Source organism: Oreochromis niloticus, unplaced genomic scaffold (assembly GCF_001858045.2).
Source record: "Oreochromis niloticus isolate F11D_XX unplaced genomic scaffold, O_niloticus_UMD_NMBU tig00000339_pilon, whole genome shotgun sequence".
Taxonomy (NCBI): Eukaryota; Metazoa; Chordata; class Actinopteri; order Cichliformes; family Cichlidae; genus Oreochromis; species Oreochromis niloticus.
This window is the reverse complement of record NW_020327131.1, coordinates 1,628-17,920: the sequence shown is the minus strand read 5'-3', so window position 1 is coordinate 17,920 and position 16,293 is coordinate 1,628. Positions and strand designations below refer to the sequence as shown.

Genomic DNA, 16,293 nt, shown 5'->3' with positions numbered 1-16,293 from the left:
GTTTAGACCGTGTTGCTTTGGATGCTGTCTCTTCCACAGTGGGTGGGAGATACCGACAAGGCAAGAGCCGGTCTCTGTGTAGCACTCTTTCAGGCCCATCTGTTCCTTCAGGCACCACAACAGAAACAGGAGAGTCCTGAATCTGTCTGATTACAGTGGACACGGTTCGGCTCCACCGATCAGCGATTTTGTGCTTACCCCTGATGGCAACAGTCCTCAAAACAACTCTATTTTCCTTGGCAAGGGTGGATTCCCGCACTTTACTGTCAAACCTTTGTTTGATTCGCAAGCACTCTTTTGACTGTGCTCAATGGCTAACTGGTAGCTTTCTGCAAGACTCTCTCAGCTCTCCAGATCTAATTTCTGTTCACGTAGCCAATCGGAAAGAGACATCTGCAGCAGGGGGCATGGCCCAGCTACATCAGTTTGACAGGAATCTGCTGGTATTGCAGAGCCTCCAATAGCCAAACATTGTACTCGTGCAGACGATGGTACTGCTGCCTCCTCCTCAAGAGTTGAAGAATACTCATGTTCTTGCATACTGCCTTTACCGCCTCAGTTGGAAAATCAGGCTCTTTGTTGCGGCGCAAGAGTTGTGCAGTAAAGCCTTCAATGCCATTTTCCTCATCATTAGAACTCTGATCAGATATATCACAGGCATGCAGATACGGACGTCTCAACAGCCCATCTGCATCTTGGTTGTTCTTCCCAGCGCTATACTCAATATCAAAATGAAAAGTGGAAAGTACGGCCAACCAGCGATGGCCTACTGCGTCCAACTTTGCAGATGTTAAAACGTATGTGAGTGGATTATTGTCTGTCATCACTGTAAATTTTGCTCCACAGAGATAGCGGAAAACGTTCTGGGTGACAGTCCACTTGACAGACAGGAAGTCAAGCTTGGTGCAGGGTACCTTTGCTGGGACTTGGAGAGACCCTACTGCATAGGCAATGACTCTTAACTTGCTCTCCTGTTCTTGTTATAAGGCTGCACCGAGAACGTGGGCGCTTGCATCGGTGTGCACAATATAATGTTTCTTTGGATCTGCAAACCCAAGAACAGGAGCTGTTGTGTGAGCTTGTGAATCAATGTCTTAAAAGTATCTTCAGAGGTTGGGGTCCATTTTCATGAAAAGGCTTTTTGAGATCCGCACTTGTAGAAACCTTGCGGTTTCTGCAGACAGACTGGATTTTCTCTTCAGTGGGAGGCAACCAGCGCTTAAGTGATTAAGGGGTGTTGCAAGCTTGGAATAGTCTTTTATAAACCTCCTGTAATATCCAGTGAACCCAAGGAAAGACTTAAGCTACTTGATGTTAGCTGGTCTTGGCCGGGTAGTGAGGGCAGCTGGATCTGTTTTGACCCCTTCTGATGATACAACACGGCCGAGATATTGGACAGATGTCCGAAGAACTGACATTTCTCTGGCGACAGCTTTAAAGTAAATTCTTTCATCCTATGGAGGACTTCAGCGATCGTTCCTCATGGTTCTCAGTGTAGCTGAGAAAAGAGTGACATCATCAAGAAAAACCAAGACCTGACTCAAATTCCTGCTGCCTATACACTTTTCCAAAACATAAGAGGAAACAAGAAAACTAGAACACCTTCTTATGCTGTTTTTAATAGAGAACACTACGGCATTTATTTTAACACAACACCTAACAGTCGTACCTTCTCTTATGAGTAACTCTAATGATTTGCAGAATCTTGACAATACTTTTGGGACAAAAGCTTAATATAACCTGCCTCAGCCAGTTTCTATATTGGTCCGTTTACATCTGTTGTTACAGTTGGGCAGTTTGATGTTTTAGTACACTTTGAGTATGGAATCTTTTCACTGCATGTGGAGCACAGCTGTTGGGTGTCCTTTGCTAAATCTTTAGTGCCTCCACACTTGAGATTCAACAACTTACTTTTCTATTTTGACATTAAGGAAAGCTTGCCTACACAGATTCTCTTATTTTGAAACAGCTCAACAGGCACTGCTGGGATTTGAACCCAGGATCTCCTGTTTACAAGGCAGGTGCTTTGACGGCTAAGCTACAGTGCCTCCTTCAGGGAAGGGAAAAACCAAGTAAATCAGAACCTCTGCAGACACAGTTTGAATGGGTTGCTGACATTTTTCCCCACCAGCTGTTGGACAGTAGCCAGAGGAACACAGCTCAAGGCGCTGTGGCTTAGCTGGCCAAAGCACCTGTCTCGTAAACAGGAGATCCTGGGTTCAAATCCCAGCAGTGCCTTGCCTCCCTACCAATGCCATTACATTTCATTAACGAGTGCTGATGGCGGGAAGCATTGGGAGTTATGCTTTCTGTCCTTCATTTCTAAGAAGAGGATATAATGAAAATTTAGACATGCCAAGACATCAATATCGGGTGAACAACCCTCAGAAGCTCCAGTAGGGGTTTAATGCCTGGGACCCTCCAGCATTTGTTCTAGAACTGACGAATCTTCTGGATGAGGTGAAAGAAGTTTTTGAAGCTTTCAAGAGTACCGTGAGGTGGATAACTCAGCACATACACAGACTTTCAAAGATTTCCTAACTCCAAGATTAAGAATGCAATCAACACTGTGAAGAAGATGGTTTCCAAAGGTAACAGGAAGGCACTGCTGGGATTTGAACCCAGGATCTCCTGTTTACTAGACAGGCGCTTTGACCAGCTAAGCCACAGCGCCTCCTGCTGTCATGCAAACTGATCGTACCTGGTATTAGCTGGTACTGCAGAAGGAGATGAGTTCAATTTGTAACTTTTGTGCACTATAAATGTAGGATATGGTTAAATAGTCCAACAAGTAACTTCCTGTTCCTAACTTCTTCAATGACCTGAGTGGAAACATCATAAGGTGAAGGAGAATCTTTTGAGACTGATTCAACAGGGTGAGTCTGAACAAGTTGTCCCAAAATGTCTCCGGTAGCTGACGTTTTGTGGACTTTTACTCCAGCCAGTCTTTTTGTGGTCGCAATCTGGTCGTCTCTTTGGGTCCATTTGGTAATACATTAGGGTTATGATAGGGCAGAGAATGGCAGTGCTCTAATCATTGCCGGTTTCTGAACAATCATTCCAGCTAAATCAACTGCTGGTGAGTTTGCAGGTTTAGACCGTGTTGCTTTGGATGCTGTCTCTTCCACAGTGGGTGGGAGATACCGACAAGGCAAAGCCGGTCTCTGTGTAGCACTCTTTCAGGCCCATCTGTTCCTTCAGGCACCACAACAGAAACAGGAGAGTCCTGAATCTGTCTGATTACAGTGGACACGTTCGGCTCCACCGATCAGCGATTTTGTGCTTACCCCTGATGGCAACAGTCCTCAAAACAACTCTATTTCCTTGGCAAGGGTGGATTCCCGCACTTTACTGTCAAACCTTTGTTTGATTCGCAAAGCACTCTTTTGACTGTGCTCAATGGCTAACTGGTAGCTTTCTGCAAGACTCTCTCAGCTCTCCAGATCTAATTTCTGTTCACGTAGCCAATCGGAAAGAGACATCTGCAGCAGGGGGCATGGCCCAGCTACATCAGTTTGACAGGAATCTGCTGGTATTGCAGAGCCTCCAATAGCCAAACATTGTACTCGTGCAGACGATGGTACTGCTGCCTCCTCCTCAAGAGTTGAAGAATACTCATGTCTCTTGCATACTGCCTTTACCGCCTCAGTTGGAAATCAGGCTCTTTGTTGCGGCGCAGAGTTGTGCAGTAAAGCCTTCAATGCATTTTCCTCATCATTAGAACTCTGATCAGATATATCACAGGCATGCAGATACGGACGTCTCAACAGCCCATCTGCATCTTGTTGTTCTTCCCAGCGCTATACTCAATATCAAAATGAAAAGTGGAAAGTACGGCCAACCAGCGATGCCTACTGCGTCCAACTTTGCAGATGTTAAAACGTATGTGAGTGGATTATTGTCTGTCATCACTGTAAATTTTGCTCCACAGAGATAGCGGAAACGTTCTGGGTGACAGTCCACTTGACAGACAGGAAGTCAAGCTTGTGTGCAGGGTACCTTTGCTCGGACTTGGAGAGACCTCTACTGGCATAGGCAATGACTCTTAACTTGCTCTCCTGTTCTTGTATAAGGCTGCACCGAGAACGTGGGCGCTTGCATCGGTGTGCACAATATAATGTTTCTTTGGATCTGCAAACCCAAGAACAGGAGCTGTTGTGTGAGCTTGTGAATCAATGTCTTAAAAGTATCTTCAGAGGTTGGGTCCATTTTTCATGAAAAGGCTTTTTGAGATCCGCACTTGTAGAAACCTTGCGGTTTCTGCCAGACAGACTGGATTTTCTCTTCAGTGGGAGGCAACCAGCGCTTAAGTGATTAAGGGGTGTTGCAAGCTTGGAATAGTCTTTATAAACCTCCTGTAATATCCAGTGAACCCAAGGAAAGACTTAAGCTACTTGATGTTAGCTGGTCTTGGCCGGGTAGTGAGGGCAGCTGGATCTGTTTTGACCCCTTCTGATGATACAACACGGCCGAGATATTGGACAGATGTCCCGAAGAACTGACATTTCTCTGGCGACAGCTTTAAAGTAAATTCTTTCATCCTATGGAGGACCTTCAGCGATCGTTCCTCATGGTTCTCAAGTGTAGCTGAGAAAAGAGTGACATCATCAAGAAAAACCAAGACCTGACTCAAATTCCTGCTGCCTATACACTTTTCCAAAACATAAGAGGAAACAGAAAACTAGAACACCTTCTTATGCTGTTTTTAATAGAGAACACTACGGCATTTATTTTAACACAACACCTAACAGTCGTACCTTCTCTTATGAGTAACTCTAATGATTTGCAGAATCTTGACAATACTTTTGGGACAAAAGCTTAATATAACCCTGCCTCAGCCAGTTTCTATATTGGTCGTTTACATCTGTTGTTACAGTTGGGCAGTTTGATGTTTTAGTACACTTTGAGTATGGAATCTTTTCACCTGCATGTGGAGCACAGCTGTTGGGGTGTCCTTTGCTAAATCTTTAGTGCCTCCACACTTGAGATTCAACAACTTACTTTCTTCTATTTGACATTAAGGAAAGCTTGCTACACAGATTCTCTTATTTTGAAACAGCTCAACAGGCACTGCTGGATTTGAACCCAGGATCTCCTGTTACAAGACAGGTGCTTTGACCGGCTAAGCTACAGTGCCTCCTTCAGGGAAGGGAAAAACCAAGTAAATCAGAACCTCTGCAGACACAGTTTTGAATGGGTTGCTGACATTTTTCCCCACCAGCTGTTGGACAGTAGCCAGAGGAACACAGCTCAAGGCGCTGTGGCTTAGCTGGCCAAAGCACCTGTCTCGTAAACAGGAGATCCTGGGTTCAAATCCCAGCAGTGCCTTGCCTCCCTACCAATGCCATTACATTTCATTAACGAGTGCTGATGGCGGGAAGCATTGGGAGTTATGCTTTCTGTCCTTCATTTCTAAGAAGAGGATATAATGAAAATTTAGACATGCCCAAGACATCAATATCGGGTGAACAACCCTCAGAAGCTCCAGTAGGGGTTTAATGCCTGGGACCCTCCAGCATTTGTTCTAGAACTGACGAATCTTCTTGGATGAGGTGAAAAGAAGTTTTTGAAGCTTTCAAGAGTACCGTGAGGTGGATAACTCAGCACATACACAGACTTTCAAGATTTCCTAACTCCAAGATTAAGAATGCAATCACACTGTGAAGAAGATGGTTTCCAAAGGTAACAGGAAGGCACTGCTGGGATTTGAACCCAGGATCTCCTGTTTACTAGACAGGCGCTTTGACCAGCTAAGCCACAGCGCCTCCTGCTGTCATGCAAACTGATCGTACCTGGTATTAGCTGGTACTGCAGAAGGAGATGAGTTCAATTTGTAACTTTTGTGCACTATAAATGTAGGATATGGTTAAATAGTCCAACAAGTAACTTCCTGTTCCTAACTTCTTCAATGACCTGAGTGGAAACATCATAAGGTGAAGGAGAATCTTTTGAGACTGATTCAACAGGGTGAGTCTGAACAAGTTGTCCCAAATGTCTCCGGTAGCTGACGTTTTGTGGACTTTTACTCCAGCCAGTCTTTTTGTGGTCGCAATCTGGTCGTCTTCTTTGGGTCCATTTGGTAATACATTAGGGTTATGATAGGGCAGAGAATGGCAGTGCTCTAATCATTGCCGGTTTCTGAACAATCATTCCCAGCTAAATCAACTGCTGTGAGTTTGCAGGTTTAGACCGTGTTGCTTTGGATGCTGTCTCTTCCACAGTGGGTGGGAGATACCGACAAGGCAAGAGCCGGTCTCTGTGTAGCACTCTTTCAGGCCATCTGTTCCTTCAGGCACCACAACAGAAACAGGAGAGTCCTGAATCTGTCTGATTACAGTGGACACGGTTCGGCTCCACCGATCAGCGATTTTGTGCTTACCCCTGATGGCAACAGTCCTCAAAACAACTCTATTTCCTTGCAGGGTGGATTCCCGCACTTTACTGTCAACCTTTGTTTGATTCGCAAAGCACTCTTTTGACTGTGCTCAATGGCTAACTGGTAGCTTTCTGCAAGACTCTCTCAGCTCTCCAGATCTAATTTCTGTTCACGTAGCCAATCGGAAAGAGACATCTGCAGCAGGGGCATGCCCAGCTACATCAGTTTGACAGGAATCTGCTGGTATTGCAGAGCCTCCAATAGCCAAACATTGTACTCGTGCAGACGATGGTACTGCTGCCTCCTCCTCAAGAGTTGAAGAATACTCATGTCTCTTGCATACTGCCTTTACCGCCTCAGTTGGAAAATCAGGCTCTTTGTTGCGGCGCAAGAGTTGTGCAGTAAAGCCTTCAATGCCATTTTCCTCATCATTAGAACTCTGATCAGATATATCACAGGCATGCAGATACGGACGTCTCAACAGCCATCTGCATCTTGGTTGTTCTTCCCAGCGCTATACTCAATATCAAAATGAAAAGTGGAAAGTACGGCCAACCAGCGATGCCCTACTGCGTCCAACTTTGCAGATGTTAAACGTATGTGAGTGGATTATTGTCTGTCATCAATGTAAATTTTGCTCCACAGAGATAGCGGAAAACGTTCTGGGTGACAGTCCATTACAGCAGGAAGTCAAGCTTGTGTGCAGGGTACCTTTGCTGGACTTGGAGAGACCCTACTGGCATAGGCAATGACTCTTAACTTGTCTCTGTTCTTGTTATAAGGCTGCACGAGACGTGGGCGCTTGCATCGGTGTGCACAATTATGTTTCTTGGATCTGCAAACCCAAGAACAGGAGTGTTGTGTGAGCTTGTGATCATGTCTTAAGTATCTTCAGAGTTGGGGTCCATTTTCATGAAAAGGCTTTTTGAGATCCGCACTTGTAGAACCTTGCGGTTTCTGCCAGACAGACTGGATTTCTCTTCAGTGGGAGGCACCAGCGCTTAAGTGATTAAGGGTGTTGCAGCTTGGAATAGTCTTTTAAACCTCCTGTAATATCCAGTGAACCCAGGAAAGCTTAAGCTACTTGATGTTAGCTGGTCTGGCGGGTAGTGAGGGCAGCTGGATCTGTTTTGACCCCTTCTGATGTACACACGGCCGAGATATTGGACAGATGTCCCGAAGACTGACATTTCTCTGGCGACAGCTTTAAAGTAATTCTTTCATCCTATGGAGGACCTTCAGCGATCGTTCTCATGGTTCTCAAGTGTAGCTGAGAAAAGAGTGCATCATCAGAAACCAGACCTGACTCAAATTCCTGCTGCTATACACTTTTCCAAACATAAGAGGAACAAGAAACTGAACACCTTCTTATGCTGTTTTTAATAGAGAACATACGGCATTTATTTTAACACACCCTACAGTCGTACTTCTCTTATGAGTACTCTATGATTTGCAGATCTTGACAATACTTTTGGGACAAAGCTTAATATAACCCTGCCTCAGCCAGTTTCTATATTGGTCCGTTTACATCTGTTGTTACAGTTGGGCAGTTTGATGTTTTAGTACACTTTGAGTATGGAATCTTTTCACTGCATGTGGAGCACAGCTGTTGGGGTGTCCTTTGCTAAATCTTTAGTGCCTCCACACTTGAGATTCAACAACTTACTTTCTTCTATTTGACATTAAGGAAGCTTGCTACACAGATTCTCTTATTTGAAACAGTCAACAGGACTGCTGGATTTGAACCAGGTCTCCTGTTTACAGGCAGGTGCTTTGACCGGCTAAGCTACAGTGCCTCCTTCAGGAGGGGAAAAACCAAGTAAATCAGAACCTCTGCAGACACAGTTTTGAATGGGTTGTGACATTTTCCCCCAGCTGTTGGACAGTAGCCAGAGGAAACAGCTCAGGCGCTGTGGCTTAGCTGGCCAAAGCACCTGTCTCGTAACAGGAGATCCTGGGTTCAATCCGCCAGTGCCTTGCCTCCCTACCAATGCCTTACATTTCATTAACGAGTGTGATGCGGAAGCATTGGGAGTTATGCTTTCTGTCCTTCATTTCTAAGAAGAGGATTAATGAAATTTAGACATGCCCAAGACATCATATCGGGTGAACAACCCTCAGAACTCCAGTAGGGGTTTAATGCCTGGACCTCCAGCATTTGTTCTAGAACTGACGAATCTTCTTGGATGAGGTGAAAGAAGTTTTTGAGCTTTCAAGAGTTACGTGAGGTGGATACTCAGACATACACAGACTTTCAGAGATTTCTAACTCCAAGATTAGATGCAATCACACTGTGAGAAGATGGTTTCCAAGGTAACAGGAAGGCACTGCTGGATTTGAACCAGGATCTCTGTTTACTAGACAGGCGCTTTGACCAGCTAAGCCACAGCGCTCCTGTGTCATGCAACTGATCGTACCTGGTATTAGTGGTACTGCAGAAGGAGATGAGTTCATTTTGTAACTTTTGTGCACTTAATGTAGGATATGGTTAAATAGTCCACAAGTAACTTCCTGTTCCTAACTTCTTCATGACCTGAGTGGAACATCATAAGGTGAAGGAGAATCTTTTGAGACTGATTCAACAGGGTGAGTCTGAACAAGTTGTCCAAATGTCTCGGTAGTGACGTTTTGTGACTTTTACTCCAGCCGTCTTTTTGTGGTCGCAATCTGGTCGTCTTCTTTGGGTCATTTGGTAATACATTAGGGTTATGATAGGCAGAGAATGGCAGTGCTCTAATCATTGCCGGTTTCTGAACAATCATTCCCAGCTAATCAACTGCTGGTTGAGTTTGCAGGTTTAGACGTGTTGCTTTGGATGCTGTCTCTTCCACAGTGGGTGGAGATACGACAGGCAAGAGCGGTCTCTGTGTAGCATCTTCAGGGCCATCTGTTCCTTCAGGCACCACAACAGAAACAGGAGAGTCCTGAATCTGTCTGATTACAGTGGACGGTTCGGCTCCACCGATCAGCGATTTTGTGCTTACCCTGATGGCACAGTCTCAAACAACTCTATTTCCTTGGCAGGGTGGTTCCCGCACTTTATGTCAACCTTTGTTTGATTCGCAAGCACTCTTTGACTGTGCTCATGGCTACTGGTAGCTTTCTGCAGACTCTCTCAGCTCTCAGATCTAATTTCTGTTCACGTAGCCAATCGGAAAGACATCTGCAGCGGGGCATGGCCAGCTACTCAGTTTGACAGGATCTGTGGTATTGCAGAGGCTCCAATAGCCACATTGTACTCGTGCAGACGATGGTACTGCTGCCTCATCCTCAAGAGTTGAGATACTCATGTCTCTTGCTACTGCCTTTACCGCCTCAGTTGGAAAATCAGGCTCTTTGTTGCGGCGCAAGAGTTGTGCAGTAAAGCCTTCAATGCCATTTTCCTCATCATTAGAACTCTGATCAGATATATCACAGGCATGCAGATACGGACGTCTCAACAGCCCATCTGCATCTTGGTTGTTCTTCCCAGCGCTATACTCAATATCAAAATGAAAAGTGGAAAGTACGGCCAACCAGCGATGCCTACTGCGTCCAACTTTGCAGATGTTAAAACGTATGTGAGTGGATTATTGTCTGTCATCACTGTAAATTTTGCTCCACAGAGATAGCGGAAAACGTTCTGGTGACAGTCCACTTGACAGACAGGAAGTCAAGCTTGTGTGCAGGGTACCTTTGCTCGGACTTGGAGAGACCCTACTGGCATAGGCAATGACTCTTAACTTGCTCTCCTGTTCTTGTTATAAGGCTGCCGAGAACGTGGGCGCTTGCATCGGTGTGCACATATAATGTTTCTTTGGATCTGCAAACCCAAGAACAGGAGCTGTTGTGTGAGCTTGTGAATCAATGTCTTAAAAGTATCTTCAGAGGTTGGGGTCCATTTTTCATGAAAAGGCTTTTTGAGATCCGCACTTGTAGAAACCTTGCGGTTTCTGCCAGACAGACTGGATTTTCTTCAGTGGGAGGCAACCAGCGCTTAAGTGATTAAGGGGTGTTGCAAGCTTGGAATAGTCTTTTATAAACCTCCTGTAATATCCAGTGAACCCAAGGAAAGACTTAAGCTACTTGATGTTAGCTGGTCTTGGCCGGGTAGTGAGGGCAGCTGGATCTGTTTTGACCCCTTCTGATGATACAACACGGCCGAGATATTGGACAGATGTCCCGAAGAACTGACATTTCTCTGGCGACAGCTTTAAAGTAAATTCTTTCATCCTATGGAGGACCTTCAGCGATCGTTCCTCATGGTTCTCAAGTGTAGCTGAGAAAAGAGTGACATCATCAAGAAAAACCAAGACCTGACTCAAATTCCTGCTGCCTATACACTTTTCCAAACATAAGAGGAAACAAGAAAACTAGAACACCTTCTTATGCTGTTTTTAATAGAGAACACTACGGCATTTATTTTAACACAACACCTAACAGTCGTACCTTCTCTATGAGTAACTCTAATGATTTGCAGAATCTTGACAATACTTTTGGGACAAAAGCTTAATATAACCCTGCCTCAGCCAGTTTCTATATTGGTCCGTTTACATCTGTTGTTACAGTTGGGCAGTTTGATGTTTTAGTACACTTTGAGTATGGAATCTTTTCACCTGCATGTGGAGCACAGCTGTTGGGTGTCCTTTGCTAAATCTTTAGTGCCTCCACACTTGAGATTCAACAACTTACTTTCTTCTATTTTGACATTAAGGAAAGCTTGCCTACACAGATTCTCTTATTTTGAAACAGCTCAACAGGCACTGCTGGGATTTGAACCCAGGATCTCCTGTTTACAAGACAGGTGCTTTGACCGGCTAAGCTACAGTGCTCCTTCAGGGAAGGGAAAAACCAAGTAAATCAGAACCTCTGCAGACACAGTTTTGAATGGGTTGCTGACATTTTTCCCCACCAGCTGTTGGACAGTAGCCAGAGGAACACAGCTCAAGGCGCTGTGGCTTAGCTGGCCAAAGCACCTGTCTCGTAAACAGGAGATCCTGGGTTCAAATCCCAGCAGTGCCTTGCCTCCCTACCAATGCCATTACATTTCATTAACGAGTGCTGATGGCGGGAAGCATTGGGAGTTATGCTTTCTGTCCTTCATTTCTAAGAAGAGGATATAATGAAAATTTAGACATGCCCAAGACATCAATATCGGGTGAACAACCCTCAGAAGCTCCAGTAGGGTTTAATGCCTGGGACCTCCAGCATTTGTTCTAGAACTGACGAATCTTCTTGGATAGGTGAAAAGAAGTTTTTGAAGCTTTCAAGAGTACCGTGAGGTGGATAACTCAGCACATACACAGACTTTCAAGATTTCCTAACTCCAAGATTAAGAATGCAATCAACACTGTGAAGAAGATGGTTTCCAAAGGTAACAGGAAGGCACTGCTGGGATTTGAACCCAGGATCTCCTGTTTACTAGACAGGCGCTTTGACCAGCTAAGCCACAGCGCCTCCTGCTGTCATGCAAACTGATCGTACCTGGTATTAGCTGGTACTGCAGAAGGAGATGAGTTCAATTTTGTAACTTTTGTGCACTATAAATGTAGGATATGGTTAAATAGTCCAACAAGTAACTTCCTGTTCCTAACTTCTTCAATGACCTGAGTGGAAACATCATAAGGTGAAGGAGAATCTTTTGAGACTGATTCAACAGGGTGAGTCTGAACAAGTTGTCCCAAAATGTCTCCGGTAGCTGACGTTTTGTGGACTTTTACTCCAGCCAGTCTTTTTGTGGTCGCAATCTGGTCGTCTTCTTTGGGTCCATTTGGTAATACATTAGGGTTATGATAGGGCAGAGAATGGCAGTGCTCTAATCATTGCCGGTTTCTGAACAATCATTCCCAGCTAAATCAACTGCTGTGAGTTTGCAGGTTTAGACCGTGTTGCTTTGGATGCTGTCTCTTCCACAGTGGGTGGGAGATACCGACAAGGCAAGAGCCGGTCTCTGTGTAGCACTCTTTCAGGCCCATCTGTTCCTTCAGGCACCACAACAGAAACAGGAGAGTCCTGAATCTGTCTGATTACAGTGGACACGGTTCGGCTCCACCGATCAGCGATTTTGTGCTTACCCCTGATGGCAACAGTCCTCAAAACAACTCTATTTCCTTGGCAAGGGTGGATTCCCGCACTTTACTGTCAAACCTTTGTTTGATTCGCAAAGCACTCTTTTGACTGTGCTCAATGGCTAACTGGTAGCTTCTGCAAGACTCTCTCAGCTCTCCAGATCTAATTTCTGTTCACGTAGCCAATCGGAAAGAGACATCTGCAGCAGGGGGCATGGCCCAGCTACATCAGTTTGACAGGAATCTGCTGGTATTGCAGAGCCTCCAATAGCCAAACATTGTACTCGTGCAGACGATGGTACTGCTGCCTCCTCCTCAAGAGTTGAAGAATACTCATGTCTCTTGCATACTGCCTTTACCGCCTCAGTGGAAAATCAGGCTCTTTGTTGCGGCGCAAGAGTTGTGCAGTAAAGCCTTCAATGCCATTTTCCTCATCATTAGAACTCTGATCAGATATATCACAGGCATGCAGATACGGACGTCTCAACAGCCCATCTGCATCTTGGTTGTTCTTCCCAGCGCTATACTCAATATCAAAATGAAAAGTGGAAAGTACGGCCAACCAGCGATGCCTACTGCGTCCAACTTTGCAGATGTTAAAACGTATGTGAGTGGATTATTGTCTGTCATCACTGTAAATTTTGCTCCACAGAGATAGCGGAAAACGTTCTGGGTGACAGTCCACTTGACAGATAGGAAGTCAAGCTTGTGTGCAGGGTACCTTTGCTCGGACTTGGAGAGACCCTACTGGCATAGGCAATGACTCTTAACTTGCTCTCCTGTTCTTGTTATAAGGCTGCACGAGAACGTGGGCGCTTGCATCGGTGTGCACATATAATGTTTCTTTGGATCTGCAAACCCAAGAACAGGAGCTGTTGTGTGAGCTTGTGAATCAATGTCTTAAAAGTATCTTCAGAGGTTGGGGTCCATTTTCATGAAAAGGCTTTTGAGATCCGCACTTGTAGAAACCTTGCGGTTTCTGCCAGACAGACTGGATTTTCTCTTCAGTGGGAGGCAACCAGCGCTTAAGTGATTAAGGGGTGTTGCAAGCTTGGAATAGTCTTTTATAAACCTCCTGTAATATCCAGTGAACCCAAGGAAAGACTTAAGCTACTTGATGTTAGCTGGTCTTGGCCGGGTAGTGAGGGCAGCTGGATCTGTTTTGACCCTTCTGATGATACAACACGGCCGAGATATTGGACAGATGTCCCGAAGAACTGACATTTCTCTGGCGACAGCTTTAAAGTAAATTCTTTCATCCTATGGAGGACCTTCAGCGATCGTTCCTCATGGTTCTCAAGTGTAGCTGAGAAAAGAGTGACATCATCAAGAAAAACCAAGACCTGACTCAAATTCCTGCTGCCTATACACTTTTCCAAAACATAAGAGGAAACAAGAAAACTAGAACACCTTCTTATGCTGTTTTTAATAGAGAACACTACGGCATTTATTTTAACACAACACCTAACAGTCGTACCTTCTCTTATGAGTAACTCTAATGATTTGCAGAATCTTGACAATACTTTTGGGACAAAAGCTTAATATAACCCTGCCTCAGCCAGTTTCTATATTGGTCCGTTTACATCTGTTGTTACAGTTGGGCAGTTTGATGTTTTAGTACACTTTGAGTATGGAATCTTTTCACCTGCATGTGGAGCACAGCTGTTGGGGTGTCCTTTGCTAAATCTTTAGTGCCTCCACACTTGAGATTCAACAACTTACTTTCTTCTATTTTGACATTAAGGAAAGCTTGCCTACACAGATTCTCTTATTTTGAAACAGCTCAACAGGCACTGCTGGGATTTGAACCCAGGATCTCCTGTTTACAAGACAGGTGCTTTGACCGGCTAAGCTACAGTGCCTCCTTCAGGGAAGGGAAAAACCAAGTAAATCAGAACCTCTGCAGACACAGTTTGAATGGGTTGCTGACATTTTTCCCCACCAGCTGTTGGACAGTAGCCAGAGGAACACAGCTCAAGGCGCTGTGGCTTAGCTGGCCAAAGCACCTGTCTCGTAAACAGGAGATCCTGGTTCAAATCCCAGCAGTGCCTTGCCTCCTACCAATGCCATTACATTCATTAACGAGTGCTGATGGCGGGAAGCATTGGGAGTTATGCTTTCTGTCCTTCATTTCTAAGAAGAGGATATAATGAAAATTTAGACATGCCCAAGACATCAATATCGGGTGAACAACCCTCAGAAGCTCCAGTAGGGGTTTAATGCCTGGGACCCTCCAGCATTTTTCTAGAACTGACGAATCTTCTTGGATGAGGTGAAAAGAAGTTTTTGAAGCTTTCAAGAGTACCGTGAGGTGGATAACTCAGCACATACACAGACTTTCAAGATTTCCTAACTCCAAGATTAAGAATGCAATCAACACTGTGAAGAAGATGGTTTCCAAAGGTAACAGGAAGGCACTGCTGGGATTTGAACCCAGGATCTCCTGTTTACTAGACAGGCGCTTTGACCAGCTAAGCCACAGCGCCTCCTGCTGTCATGCAAACTGATCGTACCTGGTATTAGCTGGTACTGCAGAAGGAGATGAGTTCAATTTTGTAACTTTTGTGCACTATAAATGTAGGATATGGTTAAATAGTCCAACAAGTAACTTCCTGTTCCTAACTTCTTCAATGACCTGAGTGGAAACATCATAAGGTGAAGGAGAATCTTTTGAGACTGATTCAACAGGGTGAGTCTGAACAAGTTGTCCCAAAATGTCTCCGGTAGCTGACGTTTTGTGGACTTTTACTCCAGCCAGTCTTTTTGTGGTCGCAATCTGGTCGTCTTCTTTGGGTCCATTTGGTAATACATTAGGGTTATGATAGGGCAGAGAATGGCAGTGCTCTAATCATTGCCGGTTTCTGAACAATCATTCCCAGCTAAATCAACTGCTGGTGAGTTTGCAGGTTTAGACCGTGTTGCTTTGGATGCTGTCTCTTCCACAGTGGGTGGGAGATACCGACAAGGCAAGAGCCGGTCTCTGTGTAGCACTCTTTCAGGCCCATCTGTTCCTTCAGGCACCACAACAGAAACAGGAGAGTCCTGAATCTGTCTGATTACAGTGGACACGGTTCGGCTCCACCGATCAGCGATTTGTGCTTACCCCTGATGGCAACAGTCCTCAAAACAACTCTATTTCCTTGGCAAGGGTGGATTCCCGCACTTTACTGTCAAACCTTGTTTGATTCGCAAAGCACTCTTTTGACTGTGCTCAATGGCTAACTGGTAGCTTTCTGCAAGACTCTCTCAGCTCTCCAGATCTAATTTCTGTTCACGTAGCCAATCGGAAAGAGACATCTGCAGCAGGGCATGGCCCAGCTACATCAGTTTGACAGGAATCTGCTGGTATTGCAGAGCTCCAATAGCCAAACATTGTACTCGTGCAGACGATGGTACTGCTGCCTCCTCCTCAAGAGTTGAAGAATACTCATGTCTCTTGCATACTGCCTTTACCGCCTCAGTTGGAAAATCAGGCTCTTTGTTGCGGCGCAAGAGTTGTGCAGTAAAGCCTTCAATGCCATTTCCTCATCATTAGAACTCTGATCAGATATATCACAGGCATGCAGATACGGACGTCTCAACAGCCCATCTGCATCTTGTTGTTCTTCCCAGCGCTATACTCAATATCAAAATGAAAAGTGGAAAGTACGGCCAACCAGCGATGCCTACTGCGTCCAACTTTGCAGATGTTAAAACGTATGTGAGTGGATTATTGTCTGTCATCACTGTAAATTTTGCTCCACAGAGATAGCGGAAAACGTTCTGGGTGACAGTCCACTTGACAGACAGGAAGTCAAGCTTGTGTGCAGGGTACCTTTGCTGGGACTTGGAGAGACCCTACTGGCATAGGCAATGACTCTTAACTTGCTC

At 45.1% G+C, this 16,293-nt stretch overlaps 11 non-coding genes across 11 annotated transcripts; 4 read left to right on the top strand and 7 right to left on the bottom strand.

Annotated features, from left to right (window-relative positions):
* Window positions 1-1,975: 1,975 nt before the first annotated feature.
* Window positions 1,976-2,048, bottom strand: trnat-ugu (transfer RNA threonine (anticodon UGU)). The gene has a single exon. It is a non-coding gene; the product is annotated as a tRNA-Thr (tRNA).
* A 116-nt stretch (window positions 2,049-2,164) lies between these two features.
* Window positions 2,165-2,238, top strand: trnat-cgu (transfer RNA threonine (anticodon CGU)). Its single transcript has one exon. It is a non-coding gene; the product is annotated as a tRNA-Thr (tRNA).
* Window positions 2,239-2,600: 362 nt separating this feature from the next.
* Window positions 2,601-2,674, bottom strand: trnat-agu (transfer RNA threonine (anticodon AGU)). Its single transcript has one exon. It is a non-coding gene; the product is annotated as a tRNA-Thr (tRNA).
* A 2,580-nt stretch (window positions 2,675-5,254) lies between these two features.
* Window positions 5,255-5,328, top strand: trnat-cgu (transfer RNA threonine (anticodon CGU)). The gene has a single exon. It is a non-coding gene; the product is annotated as a tRNA-Thr (tRNA).
* A 363-nt stretch (window positions 5,329-5,691) lies between these two features.
* trnat-agu (transfer RNA threonine (anticodon AGU)) lies at window positions 5,692-5,765 on the bottom strand. Its single transcript has one exon. It is a non-coding gene; the product is annotated as a tRNA-Thr (tRNA).
* Window positions 5,766-11,113: 5,348 nt separating this feature from the next.
* trnat-ugu (transfer RNA threonine (anticodon UGU)) lies at window positions 11,114-11,187 on the bottom strand. Its single transcript has one exon. It is a non-coding gene; the product is annotated as a tRNA-Thr (tRNA).
* A 116-nt stretch (window positions 11,188-11,303) lies between these two features.
* Window positions 11,304-11,377, top strand: trnat-cgu (transfer RNA threonine (anticodon CGU)). Its single transcript has one exon. It is a non-coding gene; the product is annotated as a tRNA-Thr (tRNA).
* A 361-nt stretch (window positions 11,378-11,738) lies between these two features.
* trnat-agu (transfer RNA threonine (anticodon AGU)) lies at window positions 11,739-11,812 on the bottom strand. The gene has a single exon. It is a non-coding gene; the product is annotated as a tRNA-Thr (tRNA).
* A 2,399-nt stretch (window positions 11,813-14,211) lies between these two features.
* Window positions 14,212-14,285, bottom strand: trnat-ugu (transfer RNA threonine (anticodon UGU)). Its single transcript has one exon. It is a non-coding gene; the product is annotated as a tRNA-Thr (tRNA).
* Window positions 14,286-14,401: 116 nt separating this feature from the next.
* On the top strand, window positions 14,402-14,474 carry trnat-cgu (transfer RNA threonine (anticodon CGU)). Its single transcript has one exon. It is a non-coding gene; the product is annotated as a tRNA-Thr (tRNA).
* A 361-nt stretch (window positions 14,475-14,835) lies between these two features.
* On the bottom strand, window positions 14,836-14,909 carry trnat-agu (transfer RNA threonine (anticodon AGU)). The gene has a single exon. It is a non-coding gene; the product is annotated as a tRNA-Thr (tRNA).
* Window positions 14,910-16,293: the final 1,384 nt, after the last annotated feature.